The sequence below is a fragment of the Rutidosis leptorrhynchoides genome, chromosome 10, assembly GCF_046630445.1.
Source record: "Rutidosis leptorrhynchoides isolate AG116_Rl617_1_P2 chromosome 10, CSIRO_AGI_Rlap_v1, whole genome shotgun sequence".
Classification (NCBI taxonomy): domain Eukaryota; kingdom Viridiplantae; phylum Streptophyta; class Magnoliopsida; order Asterales; family Asteraceae; genus Rutidosis; species Rutidosis leptorrhynchoides.
Genome location: NC_092342.1, coordinates 237,907,228 through 237,924,547, shown reverse-complemented (window position 1 = coordinate 237,924,547; position 17,320 = coordinate 237,907,228).

Below are 17,320 nucleotides of genomic sequence, written 5' to 3'. Positions count from 1 at the left end.
AACAACTATTTCATCAATTCTAAAACCAACATTCCTGGCAACTACTAGTGGCCATTTAGAACAACATCATATATGTGGTACTTTAAGCTACTCTGAGAGTGTACCTGAAGAGGATATTGAGATTCTTCATAGATCTATTAGATTTGTGGAAGAAACTCTACCAACTGCTGAAAACCCTTAAGGGGAACCTGATCATTTCTCATTCCTACTGAGAGAAATTGAGGGAAGGAGAACATTCACAAAGGCTGCCTTCAGGAGGATTTTTCGTCTTCCTGTTGTTAACCTCCGGCACTATCATCAAATCCTGCCATGTTGAACTCTATCTTTGACCTGGGATATAATGGAGATAAAAATATTTTAGCAGCTAAGTGTCAAAAGAAATATCTTCATTACAGGGGGTACGTGATCTTCTCGATCATCTACAGGTGCCTACTAATGACACCTAAGGGTTCCGACAGCATGACAATCCCGATGCTAAGTTTGTTCTACTCTTTCACAAGAATTGAGAATCTAAAGTATGTAGAGATGATATGAAATTTGATTCAGGCTCAAGTAGATAAGTCTCAGAACAAGTACATTCCTTGTGAAACGTTTTTATGTTTCTTTATAAATGATGCACTATCTTGCAGAAAGGAAAATATACCGGTTCCATCTGCTCATGGATTGAGAATGGTAAGATTCTCAGAGGTGAAAATGAACACACCTAACATTGCTAATAATAGGTTCACTGCACCAATTTCAACATGGTTGTTGAGGTTGATCCCATGGATGCTAGAATAGATCCATATCTTGAAGTTGTAGGATTACCTGGATCGAACAGGGTACAACAAGTACAAGTTGAACCAATCACGGTTCCAACCCAAGAGGTTAGAGAGTAACCTAGAAACTAACCTAGACAAGTGAAACCTCACTTAGAGTAAACCTCAAACGACCTAGGGTAACCAGATCATCACAACCCATGAGGATCAGTGAGCCTAGTCCAACTAGGAATGCCCCTACCATTTCAACATCCGGGGATAGTGAATTCGTCACGTCAACAACTGAAACATCTCCCGAACCAATGAAGAAGAAGATATGTGTTGAGTCCCCAAAATAATTAAGGATTTAATTATGACAAAACAACATTATGTACACTAAAATGTTATGCGCAACCAGCATAAGTTTATTTATATATAGACAGCATTTTTTGTTGTGTCTAGTGTCCTAGTATGATGCCTGGTCTACCAACACAAGGTAGACAGCATTCTTCAACCAGCACAGGATGAGTGCCAAGCAATTTATGAAGATCAAGTGGACCAGTAGAAGAACCAGCATAGCTGGTAGCAGCATACATAACTTAGACGAATTATGCTCCATTACAAGCATAATAGTTTTCTGTGTGGTCTACATCAAGTGTACTATTCAAGAGAAGTCGAAGACAAAGTTGAATAGAAAAGGACACGTTCAAGTGGCAGACAAGTAACCTTACAAGACCACAAGGGAATGCAGAAGTGTAATGCATGTGCATACATGTGTTAATACTTTGTCAACACCTAGGAAACCCAACATTCTACTTGTTTATTCAAATTGTGATGCCAACCCGCATTGGGGTGTTCCTGCAAATAGCTACCAAAGAGGAAAGAAAGAGATCACATTCCCTGATGATGTTGACTACACAAGTACAGACATCCTATGTACCAATTGACAATAGATAAGTTACATGGATAATAGGACTCCTATAAATAGATGTTTCCATCGTGTAAAAGCTTTAAGATATCCTCTTTAGCTATACTTAGGTGTAATCTGTATCAACAACTATTTATTCTGCCATTGAACAATTATGATTCTTTGAGTTTTATATCAATAAAAGAATAACATTGAAAATTACCCAAGACTCTTATTTAATTATCTGTTTGAATACACTTAACCTTTATATTACTTGCTCACTAAAAGGAATTGTATTCACCCCCTCCCCTCCCTCTACAATACTCCTCTTGTAATCTAAGGGACCAACAATTGGTATCAGCACTTCAGTCTTGATAATCTCACATCTTGGATTTGAATTCTCTCATGGCTGCATACAGTAACACATCCAAGTTTAATGAAGATGAGTATGAAACTTGGAGAGATAGGTTTATGTTTCACCTTGAGTCTATTGACCCAATCATGTCTGGTATTGCAAACAATGGCCCATACATCCCTACTGAAACACTTAATAGTGTGCCTGCCAAAATGGATAATCCTTTTGTTAAAGGTAGAGAGGTTGTTCTTCCCCTATCTAGATGGGAGGATGAGGACAGACGTCGTGTCAGACTTGACCCAAAGATTAAAGCTATGACAACTATAACTTTACCTAATCATGTGTTCAAATTGATTAAGAGAAAACCAGCTTCTAAAGCTATTTTATACTATCTTAATGTCACTTATGATGGAAAAGATGAGGTCAGGCAAAACAAGATATTGCCTTGAAAAGGTAATATGAGCTATTCTTTGCCTACAAAAGTGAGACCCTCAAACAGACCTTCATTAGGTTTAACTCACCGGTTGCTAACCTGGATAGTTTGAAAGTCAAGTATACTGACTTTAAACAGGTCAACAAATTCATTGACTCACTACCTACTAAATGGAAACCTGTAACTTAACCATTAAGAACCACACAGACTTTAAAGAATTTTGACATGTCATCTCTTTATGGTACACTTTGAAACCATGAGAAGGCAGAAGCTAAACTTGAATTAAAACCAAGTGCTAAGTATAGAAGTAAGTCAGTCAAGGGCCTCAAATCTGAGTGTTACAATTGTGGGAAGGTAGGACACTATGCATCTGAGTGCATGTCCAGAAAACCCTCTACACATGCTAACTCATGTTCAAAAGCTGATAAGTACAAGAACAAGTACAAAGCAATGAAGACCCAAACGAAGGAGAACTCGAAGGTTGAGAATAAGGAGAAGAAACCCAAAAAAGTGTTAGTTGCTGAGCATCATGGTTGGGATGAAATCAGTTCATCTTCATCTTCAGATAGTGAAACTGATGAAGATTGTGTTGGTTATGTTTCTGGTAAAAAGCTGTGTTTGATGGCCAGAGAGGTTGAGGAGTGTGATGAGAAAGAAAATGGTAATACATTTTTGGTAGATATTAGGGAAGCTGATCTGAAAAAGAATTCACCTCAATGGAAATCTGAAATGATGTATAAGGTTGATAATTTTCGAACTTATACTCATGATGAAAAGGCTAAAATGTTTGACTATCTGAGAATTGACTTATGTAGAGGCCGCAAACGTGAATAAGTTTTCAAAACTGAAATCCAATCTTTAAATGAAAAAACTTAAAAGCAAATATGATGAAATTAAAATCTTTAATGGCGAAAATTTCAAACTTGAAAAACAAAATTTTGCTTTAAAATCACTTCACACAGAGGCATCGGAAGTCAAGAACCAGTTCAACGACCTTAAAAAGGTTGTATCTTCTTGGTGTACATATGCTCAACGCACAGCAAAGTGCATAATTGAGCAGGTGCCTGCCTAGGTTGAAGCTTTCTTTGTTGGTGACTATGTTGTTGCTGCTGCCCATGCTGAAGTTGCTTTCATGGACCCTGTTCTCGAAACTGATCCTGAAGCTATCTTGCCAAACATCTTTGCTTATATAGTTAAGGGTAAAAAGGTCTTAACAAATAAGTTTGTCAGACCCACAGTAACCCCACCACTTGCCACGAAAGAGATCTTGGAGGATTAAGTTGGGGCAAAAGAAGCCTGTACCTCAAATGATGAGACTACTGGCCCCTCAAGCATCTACTATATGACTCCAAAAGAAAGACGAATCAAAAGGGAATTCATTGAAAATAATTGAAGAAATTCAAAATCATTTGATTCCCCATCATGTTCGAATTCTACAAATGTTGAGCATGCTGATGAGAATCGTACTTGTCAAGCGGTAGCTGCAGACCAACCAGTAAAACCCAATGTTGGTAAAGTAAAGACAGTACTTAAGATTCATACGGGTCAACCAGTATCAGTCGACAAACCCGTAACTTCCCTTACTGGTAAATCAAAAGACAAAGGAAAAGCAGAATACCATACTATGGTACTGGTTCCAAGCAGAAAGTTGCCCATAACAGAAAAGCTAAAGTGGACCAGATTGTGGATTCAGGTACTGGTCTATCTATCACCGAGATAATGACTATCAAGCTGGACTAGATAATACAGGTTGTATCCCAAAGCCAACTACAATTTCAAACACCCAGCAGATCTGTGTACGACCAGCCACTGTAACCAAAAGTGAGAAAATGCTAAAAATGTGGCAGCAAAGCTCACTTGTCCCACCAATGTACTCAAACCCAGACCCCATCTGCTACTGCCTCCTCAAGCAGACCAGCACAAAGGAAGAGATCATCAAAAATGACTCTTCCAGAACCCATCCTCGGATGGGTTCCTAAAAATAACTAATCTCTTAGCAACTGTGCACCGCATTCGAAACAAGCAAATCTGGTATCTCGACAGTAGATGTTCGAGACATATGACCGTATGTAAGTCCCTGCTGATGGACTATCAAGAAAAAGATGGTCCAGTTGTTTTATATGGAGATAATTCATTGGGTTACACAAAGGATTTTGGTACCTTAATAAATGAGAATCTTACATTAGCTAATGTGGAATATGTCGTTAGGCTTAAACAAAACTTACTCAGCATAAGCCAACTGACAAACAAAAGAAAGATAGTCCAAATCACAAGGAAAATTGGCACTATTTTTTATAAGACTATGAAGCCTCTATTGACAGCAAAAAGATATGAGAACATGTATCAAATTGACATGATTACAGCAGTCACTACAACAGATACTTGTTTTTATTCAAAGTCAGCTGATAACCTGAAGTGGTTATGACACAAGAAACTCTCACATCTCAGCTTTCATAAACTATCAAGTAAAAGTTTAGTGTCTGGGGTACCCACCATGTCTTATGTGAAGGACAAATTGTGTCCTGCTTGTGAAAAGGGAAAGCATCGTCATGCTTCATTCAAGTTAAAACAGATTTTATCTGTTGAGAAACCATTTCACTTACTTCATATAGATCTCTTTGGTCCTGTTAATGTTATCAATTGTAGTGGGAAGAAGTATACATTATTTATTGTTGATGAATACTCCAGATACACTTGGGTATTCTTCTTGAAGCAAAAAAGTGAAGCTTCTGATGAAATTATCAATTTTATCAAAAGAATGGAGCTATTAATAGGCAACGGGTGAAGCAACTTAGAAGTGATCATGGTACAAAATTTAGAAATTCAACATTGGCAGAATTTTGTAATGACAAGGGAATTTCACAAAACTTTTCTGTTATAAGAACACCTAAGCAAAATGGTGTTGCGGAAAGAAGAACAGAACTCTCATTGAAGCAACAAGATCAATGCTAGCTGAGTCTGAGATGAAGAATTCATATAGGGCAGAAGATGTGAATACTTCCTGCTTTACCTAGAATAGATCCTTAATTGTGAAAAGACATCAAAAAACTGCTTATGAAGTTCTTAAAGGAAGAAGACCCTCAATTTCATTTCTTCATGTATTTGGAACTCCCTGTTTCATACTAAATAATAGGGACCAGCTTGGCAAGTTTGATGCTAAAGCTGATGAAGGAATATTTCTTGGATATTCCAACATGTCAAAGGCATATAGGGTCTACAACAAAAGAAGGGGATGTTTTGAAGAATCCATTAATGTTACATTTGATGAAACTGCCCCTATCGTATCTTCTGGTCAAGAAGATGAGGATTTATATTTTGAAGAGCCCACTCAGCATGCTCTTAATGAAGAAGAAGAACCAGCAGCAGTTCCCTCACCAATCTATGCTGCTGGGTTTTCTGAAGATGAGATGGAATATTCTGTTTCATCTGTGTCTAAATCAACTGGACCTACTGGCTCTACTGAAGTACTACAACTTGATCAAAGGTCCACTGGTTCTAAAGGATCACAGTTTGGTGATGGTTCCATTAACAATGTGCAGCAGTCTCCTATTGTCGTGCATACTACAGAATCAGCTGATGATCATGATGATATGTGTTCAAGCTTAAGCTATCCTATTCATAACACTAGATGGACTAAATAGCATCCAGTTGAGCATGTTATTGGGAATCTCGCTAGTGGAGTTAAAACAAGAAGGCATGCAACCGATAATAATTGTATGCATGTGAATTTTGCGTCTACCAATGCACCTACATGTCCTGAAGAAGCATTAAAAGATCCTAGATGGGCAGAAGCTATGCAAGATGAGCTCTCCCTATTTAATAGGAATAAGGTATGGACATTGGTACCCAAACTTGATGATGATGAAAAGAAAATCATTGGTACTAAGTGGGTTTTTAAGAACAATATGGATGAAGATGGGATTGTGATCAGAAACAAAGCTAGATTGGTAGCTCAAGGGTTTAAGCAAGAAGAAGGCTTGGATTATGGAGAAAATTATGCACCAGTAGCAAGGATGGAAGCAATCAGAATATTCTTAGCCTTTGTTGCTCGTATGAACTTTAGAGTATTCCAGATGGATGTCAAATCTGCCTTTCTCAATGGGAATCTGTAAGAAGAAGTCTATATCAAGTAGCCTCCTGGTTTTGTAAGCAGTAAATATCCAAACCATGTCTACAAGTTAGACAAAGCTCTTTATGGTCTAAAACAGGCACCTAGAGCATGGTATGATACACTTCATGTGTATCTCACCGGTTTAGATTTTAAAGTTAGAATAATTGATACCACTCTATTCTCAAAAGAGATAGATGGTTATCTATTTCTGGTACAGATATATATATGTGAATAATATTATTTATGGTTCTACAAATGAAAAACATTGTCAAGAATTTTCAAAACTTATGTCCAAGACATATTATATGAGTTTACAAAGAGATATGCAAAACTTTCTTGGGTTACAAATCAAACAACTTGATGATGGTATTTTTATAAGTCAAGATAAATATATCAAATATATGTTAAAGAAATTTGGTCTGACCAGTTTAAAAGACATAGGGACTCCCATGACAGCATCCATTAAAATATATGATGATCCCAATGGTGAACCAGTCAATATCGCTGAATATAGAGGTATGATTGGGTCCCTACTTTATCTTACAACCAGCAGACCAGAAATTATGTTTGCCACATGTCTCTGTGTCAGATATCAAGCTGATCCTAAAGAGTCACACTGCTTGCAGTAAAAAGGATACTTAGGTATCTAAAGGGTACTCCCAAATGTGGTATCTGGTATCCCAAAAACTAGGATTTTGAACTGATTGGGTACTCGGATGCAGACTTTGCAGGTTTTAAAATAGACATAAAAAGTACTACTGGTGGTTGCCAGTTACTAGGTGGTAGGCTAATCAGCTGGACTAGCAAAAAGAAACATATTGTGTCCACATCTAGCGCTAAAGCAGAATATGTTTCTACTGGTAGCTCTGTACTGCTCAAGTAATGTGGATGAAAAGCCAGCTGAATGACTATGATGTTAATGTTATAAAGACTCCAACATACTGAGATAACACCAATGCCATTGCCATTACCAACAATCCTGTGATGCACTTAAGGACCAAGCATATTGACGTTTGATACCACTTTATAAGGGATCATGATCAAAAAGGAAATGTGGAGCTGCACTTCATATCAACTGATCAACAGATAGCAGATCTATTCACAAAGCCCTTAGATAAGAAACGTTTTACCTATCTTATCTCTGAGCTGGGTATGCTGGAACTTTAAAATAAAGACAACTTTGTTATTGTGCTGGTTCAACAACATATAGGACAAACCAGTATGACATACTTTGCTATCTGCTACCTATATGTAGACCACCCAGCATGACAAGGCCTTTTAATTGGTCAAAATTTGTAAAAATAAGTAATAAATAGCTCACAACATGGAATTGATACCTTTAAATGGACCTCATTTAATTCCAATGATTTAAATAAAATTCACAACATATTAAATGTAACAAAAAAATTCTGTATTAATTACAAAAATTATCTGGTAGTTTTTAACTTCTCAAATTTAAATTAAAACCTACTGCATTTAATGCCTAATGGGAGTCATGAGTGTCCAAGCCAGTTAAACGTCATTGTAAGTAACTAGAGGGGGTGAATAGTTACTTAATACGATTTTTAAAACTTTTTCGATGATTGACAAGATTTGAACAAATATTTGATCACTTTAATTAACTCAAACTAATGTGTGTTGTTTTTATGTTTGTAATAATTCAAAAATGCAAAGTAAAGAACAAAAACACACGGATTTATAGTGGTTCGGGTGGATGCTAACTAATCCACCTTAATCTACTCCCCGATTCACTAATCAAGAGTTTTGCTTCACTAAGAACCTTTCTCTAAATCCGGTGGAGATCCAATTTACAAGCCTTATACTTCTTCTTAGACAACAAACCTAATCCTTCTATCCCTTTGAAAGATTACCTCTAACTTAGATCAAATTGTCTTCACCTTAGACAAGTATTAATCCCCAATGGAGTTAATCAAATTCCTAGTTCCCTTTAAGGAAGCTTATAGTTAAGCTAGCATATGCTTCTAGTTACAAAGTACAGGACTCACCCTTTCTAGTGATGACAATCCTAAGACAATGCTAAGGATTAAAACAACGCTACGTAAACTCACAAAGATAGTAATTTTATACTAAGTTTACAACCCCTTCTATATTCTATGAGATTATAGAACTTCTCTTGCTAATCACAAACACATGTATAAGAGTTATTTTCTTGTGATTCTCTGATGATTTTGAGTTGAAGTATGCAAGAGGTCCAAGTCTTCAAAGTTCTCCAAGTTTTGCTATTTATATGGAGAGATACAAAAAATATAGTCATTGTTGCGGCTGGGACCACAGTCGACTGTAGGTCGACTGCACGCGGTCTAGTCCAAAGCTTCTATCCGTTATATAGCCGTTTGAATCAGTTTTGAACTTTAATCTTTGGACTCTTCACTTCATTTAATACCTACAAAAAATACCCAACATCCTATACAAGTACTATATGTATTAAGTATCCATTTATCAGTATCCATTTACCTTGGATGTATTGCCTTGATAGTGACTTGTCATGCTTAAAGTGGAAAGTCTAACATTCTTGGATACAAGTCATGATAATCATTTGAGGCAATCTCAGTTTTGTCATAATCTTTTGTTTGTAATTAACACATTTGCTAAAGCCCTATTGGTTGGTTAACATGTCATTGATGACAACAACCCACTTAATTACAAAGCACATTAATATTCAACTTTAAGCTTGTTTTTTTAACAAATGAAGCAAGTAATATCAATTAAGCATGTTATAAGACAACAAGTAAATCAAGTCTAAACCATTCTTAAACTTGATTTTAGACTTAAGCAAACCTATGTGTGTTAATGATTCATTATCTTTTAAGATTACTAGATTATGACATATTAAGCATTATCCAAGTAGTATAAGCATATATTAAAGTAGTCCAAATACAAGTTGATGGATTTCCAACTTGTAACACATAGCAAGACAAGGTTCAAACATATACATATTAAGTAACTACTTAGCAAGTTAGCATTTAGCACATAGTCAAATAATACTCATGTATTAATAGCAAGTAGTCAAGTAATATTAATGTAATGACTAGCAAGAGATCACTAATTAATCTAGGATTAAACATATAGTGATACCATATCATTGATCTAAGGCTATGCAAGTTTTAATTGCAAAGTTGCATTTGTATGATTAATGTATAAGTATACATTAATGTCCAACACATGTATAAGGAAGGAGGAACTCTTGGTTGGGACTTGATGACCATCCTAAGTATTTCTAAATACATTTTAGGTGTACATGTTTTCTTGCAACACTTATGTGTTATTCCTTAATCAATGATTAATCATCATTAAGGTGTCATTAGGTGTGATTAACCAATATTAGTGTTCTAGTGACCAAAACTCCTTTAGGTATGAAGGATGAAACTATTCTAAGCATGTTTAAACAAGTTTCATAAATTATAGATGCCCTAAAGTGGTCGAACTAAATTTGTAGGAAATTCAGACAGACACTTTTACGATCGACCCACGATTGACCGTGGGGTCGACCGTGCACTCATGGTTTCACAAACCAAGGTGCTGGGTTCCACGGTCTGACTTACGGCCGACCATGGACCAAACCGTGTAACCACTCTTTCTTTCTAAGATTTGTTTGGTTTTGGTCTTTTTCTTGAGTAAGTGTGGCTTAGTGACTTATTGTTTTATATCAATATGTCTACCATCACCTCTAGTTATGTGCATATGTCATCATTAAAATATTATTGTTATTGGTTAAGATTAATATAGTCATTAAGCATAGTCATGCATTAACCCACATTCTCCTTCAACATTCTCCCCCTTTTTGATGATGACAAACACATAAGTGATGGTGGACATTTATCTATAAATATGCACAAGTGTTAATATCACTTATCCAACTTTCTCCCCTTTTTGTCTAAGCAATTAGGTTAGCTCCCACTGGAACTAAGCTCACCCTAAGACAAATGCTCCCCCTTGAATCGTATACGGTGGAAAATAACCACCACAATATATAAAACACACAACACACAAATTTTATTAATTCTTAAAGATAAGTACACACAAAAGCACCAATCATGGTAGGAACAAATAAAGGAGCACACAGATAGCAAATACTCTTATTTAAGACAACACCCGAGAGTAACATGCATAGTATCTCACATGAGATATGCATGAGGCGTACATGGAAGTTGTTTAGGGTCTAACATAGGGATGAGAAGTGCTTCCTCCACAAGTGAACTTTACTAAAAACTTTCTTAGTAGTTTCTGGGTTCATCAATTCTGATGATGCAGCACGGCACGCTGAATGGGTGATCTTAGAGAGATGTACTGATCATCTTCCATGCTTTCTTCAGCCTCGATTGTGCTCCATCCTGGTGTGTTTTCATCTTCTGTTACTTCATTGAATGCTCTAACCTAATCATAATTGATTAGAGAGGTGGTTTGATCATCAAGGTGTAATGCTTAATCATTCAAGTACCAAAAGAGCTTAGTGAGATGAGCTCCGTACGGAAGAGGAATAGAATCATCATGAGCAAGTTCGTTCATCCTATTTTCCATGAAGAATGCCATGTTGACCGGAATATGGTGCTTGAGACACCATAGGATAGCAGCTTCACTGGCATGTACTTGAAAGAAGAGACTTTAAGCTTTGCAGAACACATTTTTGCTTATGACTTAGAGCCAGAAGTCATATTTAGGAGCAAGATGAAATGCTTGAAGACCCTCACTCTGAATGGAGATGTGGTTTATGGGAGGTTGGAAAAAGGTTCTTTTGATGTCACCTTTTTGATACAAACACGGGAAGACGATTAAGGTTTGGGCTATGATTGAAGAATTCAACTCATTCAATGGAAACACGTATTATTTTCCCAAATTTTGAAGAGTCATGGAGTATTTCCTGTGAAAAAAAATGAAACTTAATTTCATTTGTTGGAGTAAGTTCATAGTTGGCATAGAATTCGCGAACAATGGTAGAGTGAACGGGACCCTTAAGGGTTAAGAATGCATCCCATTGGATTGTTGCGAAGTTTTCGACTAGACATTTAGGAATGTGTTTAACTATGACTTCAAAACCTTCGGTTATTGGTCGTGAGCTGACTAATAGCCTATTCTGGTTGACCAAATTCTTAACATATTCAGGAGAGGACAAAGGAAGGTTATCGAATGAATTAGAAACCAACAATGTTAAGTCGATTAGAAAGTGATTATTAGGAGATTTGTTTAAATGATTCATTGTAAAGGATAGGAATGTGAAGAACTTGCATGTTAGTACCTTCCTTATAAAGAGAAGAGTCTTTCAAACATTTTCCCTTTATAAAGTAATTGAATCTTTAAGGAAATGAATCCTAGTTAAGAATGATAGTTTATGTTCATTGAGGTTAATTATGATTCAGCCTACTGAATGCACACAAATCCTTGTTTGAGAATTTGTTGTGCATTAAATTCTTCTCCAAAAGAAAAGACAAAAAGTTGACAGGTAGTCTGCAACTCAGACTGCGGTCGACCGTGATCTCGACCGCACACTTTCTGTTTTTTGTTCAAATCATTCATTCAAGCAACACCTATTTATTAAAATAAACTATTGAATGTTTAGAAGAACAATTAGTCATTACATTGATAGAAATTATGATTTTACTATCTACGTCTTCGGCTCCCTTCTCCTGCATGCCTTGAATATTCCACATAATCATTCCTTTGGCATGATATAGCCTTCATGACTTTCTTTACCAACTTCTTAATCTTGGATTGGTATTTTTCAGCCTTGATTTGCTTCAAATAGATTCTCTCCACTTTTGAATCCGGATCTAAGCCATAGAATGAGTCTCTTGACTCTTCCAAGATTTCTTCCTCGTCACTATCAGATATATGTTATCCAGATTGACATGAGCATTGACCATTTCCTCATACACTTGCTCGATAACATTAGAATCATCATCATCATCTATATGTCCTTCTGACTTATACCCCATTTTTGTGATTGTACTTCGACTAAGCGGTAGATGAGATGGAGGGTGTTGATCATTATGAGTGATCTTAAAATGAGCAAATAACTTATTGAGATGCATCCCATAAGGAAGGGATCTAGAAGTATCCTTGGGAATGTCGCTCATTCGTATTTCCATGAGATAATCCATGTCAACATGTTCTTGAAACAACCCAACCCGTACTCCGTACGCTATAAATTTTTTTTTTTATAATATACACATTTATGCGCCAATTAAATATGTAGACCAACTCACAAGTTTCATTAAACCGTACAACCATTACCAATGTTTACAAAAGGCACAATGGCCGTTAATTAAGTTAATACAAGTTTGACCGAATACAATGGTAGTTTATTAACCAAACGACCCGACGAGCATGGTTTGGGACTAAACTACCCAAAAGGTGGCCAACTTCCAAAAGCTCCTACAAGCACATCATCAAGGGCATCTAGTGCCCGACAATCCCCTTCCCTTTATCCTCACCTGCAACTAAAAGATAAACAACGAGAGGGGTAAGCTAACGCTTAGTGAATGCAATAATTATACATGATCATATATAACCTACTTACTTGCATACACTTACACAATACCACATACGAGCTAGCAATTCAACAAACATGCAATCCATCATGCATAAACTACTATCCACGTTCCACATTACGCTAGCAACAATAATAGCATATAGTTCACAATATAATATGCTAAGTACAATTCGCACAACCATGGTTAACCAAGTATACAAGAGAACGGTACATGTAAGTCCGTTGGAGTTTATAACATCCACTAGTGTTACTTATACACCGCGTAATCACTAGTCCCCCGGGTGATGTCTTAAACACCGCGACTAACTCACCCTTACAACAATGTGGCGTCTTAAACACCGCGACGAATCCACATTTCATTCAATACAATGAGTGGTGTCTTGAACACCGCGACACTTCCACTCTCACGACATTGTGGTGTCTTAAACACCGCGACAATCCCACAAGTCAATTACACAAGGAGTAGTGTCTTAAGCACCGCGACAATACTACTCGTTACCTAGAATGTGGTGTCTTGAACACCGCGACACTTCCACATTCATACCACACAAATAAATACATTATATACGTTCATGCATAATTATTCCACTCACCTTGATGCAAGGATGATGAATAATCGCTTCCAAACTTCAAAGCCAAGTACCTAATACATTAAGTACCAATTCAATACATAAACTAGTGGAATTAACCACATTACATTTACTTGGGCATTTAATGACTCAATTTCGCATTAAATGACCCAACCACACCACAACTGCCCTCTTAATGGCCAAGACTCGACTTTAATTACCAACATTAGTGCATTAAAGTCTACTAGCCTCAATTGACATCCACCTAGGGTAATTTACACCCATTTTACCCAAACTAGGTCAACTAGTACATTCTTGACCCAAATGACATCTCTTTCAATTCTAACAAGTGTTTAATGCTTACAATACCATTAACACTTTCAAACTCACAATTACAAGACCAAAACCCTAGATTATGGCCATTAGGGTTTCATTACAACAACCTAACCCAAATTCACCCATTTTACTCCCAAATGGGTCATACAAGCTTCTATTAACCAAAACCCTAGCCATAATCAATTAAAACTCGAAACTTAGAGTTAGAACTTACCGAGACTATCACCACGTAGCTAGAGTCACAAGGAACAACTTTAATACTTGCTCCAAAGATCAACCCTAAATCCTTCCTCTCTCAATCTCACTTTGAATCCAAATGGGTGTTAGAGTTTTGGGAGAGAAATTGAAAGAAAATGAAAAAGGAAAACGAAATAAATGAACTAGTGGACCAGATTTAATGCACCCATCTGATCTATACGTCCATTTACCATTTTGCCCCTCAAAATCTCTTAATTTAACCTAAAATCGGAACCTGGCGAGCAGGCCTGCCGCGGCGCGGCGCTAAACGTCGCGGCGCGATGAAACACATGAAAAACAGCACCCTTTAATCCAAGTTCTGATCAAATCTTTGCTTGATGTGTCGCGTCGCGGAGCCCTGTATCGCGGCGCGACAATTGCCTCGAACTGGTGCCCTCGAATAGCTAATCAATTTTCCAAGGTTTCCATAACTAATAACCCAAACGCTCACTTTAATACACATACTAACCCCAACCTTGAGTCTCACACGACTCAATGCGATCGTGACACGTAGGTAAACACGTTCGCGCATGCATTCAACATTTATAATATACACATTCTCAAGTAACTAACATGTTAGCTAACTTAGCCACATAACGAGCAAGTTATAGACGTATAATTGATTATGTGTGTACCTTTAAGCATGTACGGAAAAGCGGGGTGTTACAACTCTCCCCCACTTAGATCGGAGCGCGTCCTCGCGATCCAAGCCGCATGACAAGCCGGAAGATAAGCCAAAACAAACTCTTCGGATTCCCATGTAAACTCGGAACCCCTTCGATGTCGCCATTGCACTTTGAAGGTTCTAATTTCCTTGTTCCGCAACATCTTAACCTTTTCATCAAGGATTGCAACCGGTTCTTCCGCATACTCTAACTTGTTATTCAAAGTAATCTCATCCAATGGCACCCAAGTCGAGTCATCCACAAGACACTTGCGAAGATGGAAAACATGGAACGTATTATGAATTCCCGCAAGTTCTTCGGGTAACTCTAATCGATAAGCAACCTCACCAACACGTGCCAATACCTTGAAAGGACCAATAAACCGAGGAGCTAACTTTCCTCGCTTCCTAAACCGAATCACACCCTTCCATGGAGAAACCTTAAGCATCACCATATCACCTTCTTGAAACTCAATCGTTCTTCTACCTTTATCGGCATAAGACTTTTGTCTATCTTGCGCCGCTTTAAGTCGAGCCCGAATCATTTCAATTTTACTATTCGTCTCCAAAACCAAATCGGAACTTCCGATTTCTCGTTGACCCACTTCTCTCCAACAAATGGGAGTTCGACATCTACGCCCATAGAGCATCTCGTATGGTGGCATCCCAATACTAGTGTGGCAACTATTATTGTATGAGAATTCCACCAAGGGTAAGTGCTCGTCCCAACTTCCACCAAAATCAATAATACACGCCCTTAACATATCCTCTAGCGTTTGGTTAGTACGCTCGGTTTGACCGTCCGTTTGAGGATGATACGCCGTGCTCATTTTCAATTGAGTACCCATATCTTCATGAAACTTGTTCCAAAACCGAGATGTAAAGCGAGTATCTCGATCCGAAACAATAGATACCGGAACCCCATGTCTTGATATCACCTCCTTTATAAACAACTTAGCTAAAGTCTCCGATGATATCGTTTCCCGAATGGGAAGAAACAAGGCACTCTTCGTCAATCTATCAACAATCACCCAAATCGTATCGTATTGGGTTCGCGCCGTCTTCGGTAACTTGGTAATAAAGTCCATGGTAATGTGCTCCCATTTCCATTTCGGGACTTCCAATGGTTGTAACTTACCGTAAGGCTTTTGGTGTTCGGCTTTCACTTGCAAGCACGTGACGCATTGTTCAACATACTTAACCACATCACGTTTCATGCCGGGCCACCAATAATCTTTCTTCAAATCATAGTACATTTTCGTTGCACCCGGATGAATGGAATACTTGGACTTATGTTCTTCATCAAGTAGCATTCGCCGGTAATCCCCCATCTTGGGTACCCACACCCTTCCTTGAAAGGACAACAAGCCACGCGAGCCCATTGTAATGAACTCCGATTGGCCAACGATTCGTTCCGTGTGCTTATTGTGAACATAAGCCTCTATTTGATCTTCACCCATCTTTTCAAGAAAGTCATTAGTGATAATCAAACGTAACGATCCCACCTTTATCGCCGGATGTGTACTCTTTCGACTCAAGGCGTCCGCAACAACGTTCGCCTTACCCGGATGATAAAGTATCACGCAATCATAATCTTTCACTACATCCATCCACCTACGTTGACGATAATTCAAATCTCGTTGAGTAAAGAGATGTTTCAAATTCTTGTGATCCGAATATATCGTACACTTGACACCATACAAGTAATGGCGCCAAATTTTCAACGCATGCACAACCGCCGCCATCTCTAAATCATGAGTCGGGTACCTCGTCTCGTGTTCTTTTAATTGTCGAGAGGCATAAGCGATGACTTTACCCCTTTGCATCAGAACACACCCGAGTCCATTCAACGAAGCATCACAATAAACGACCATGTCTTCAATCCCTTCCGGTAACACCAACACCGGAGCTTGACATAACTTCTCTTTCAACAATTGAAAGGCGACTTCTTGTTCATTTTCCCAATTAAATTTAACATTCTTCCTCGTCAACTTCGTCAAAGGAGAAGCAATCTTAGAAAAGTCTTGAATAAACCGACGATAATAACCGGCCAATCCGAGAAAACTTCGGATTTCCGTAGGCGTAGTCGGTCGACTCCAACTTTTCACCGTTTCGATCTTCCCTGGGTCTACCATAATACCTTCTTGATTCCCAATATGACCAAGGAATTGAACTTCCCTTAGCCAAAATTCACATTTGGAGAACTTAGCATACAATTTCTCCCTTCGCAATGTCTTCAACACTTCACGTAAATGGTGTTCATGTTCCTTCATACTCTTGGAATAAACGAGTATGTCATCAATGAACACGATTACCGACTTGTCCAACATAGGTTGGCACACTCGGTTCATTAAATCCATGAATGCCGCCGGTGCATTCGTGAGACCAAAAGGCATAACCACAAACTCATAATGCCCGTAACGCGTCCGAAAGGCCGTTTTCTCGATGTCTTCCTCACGGACC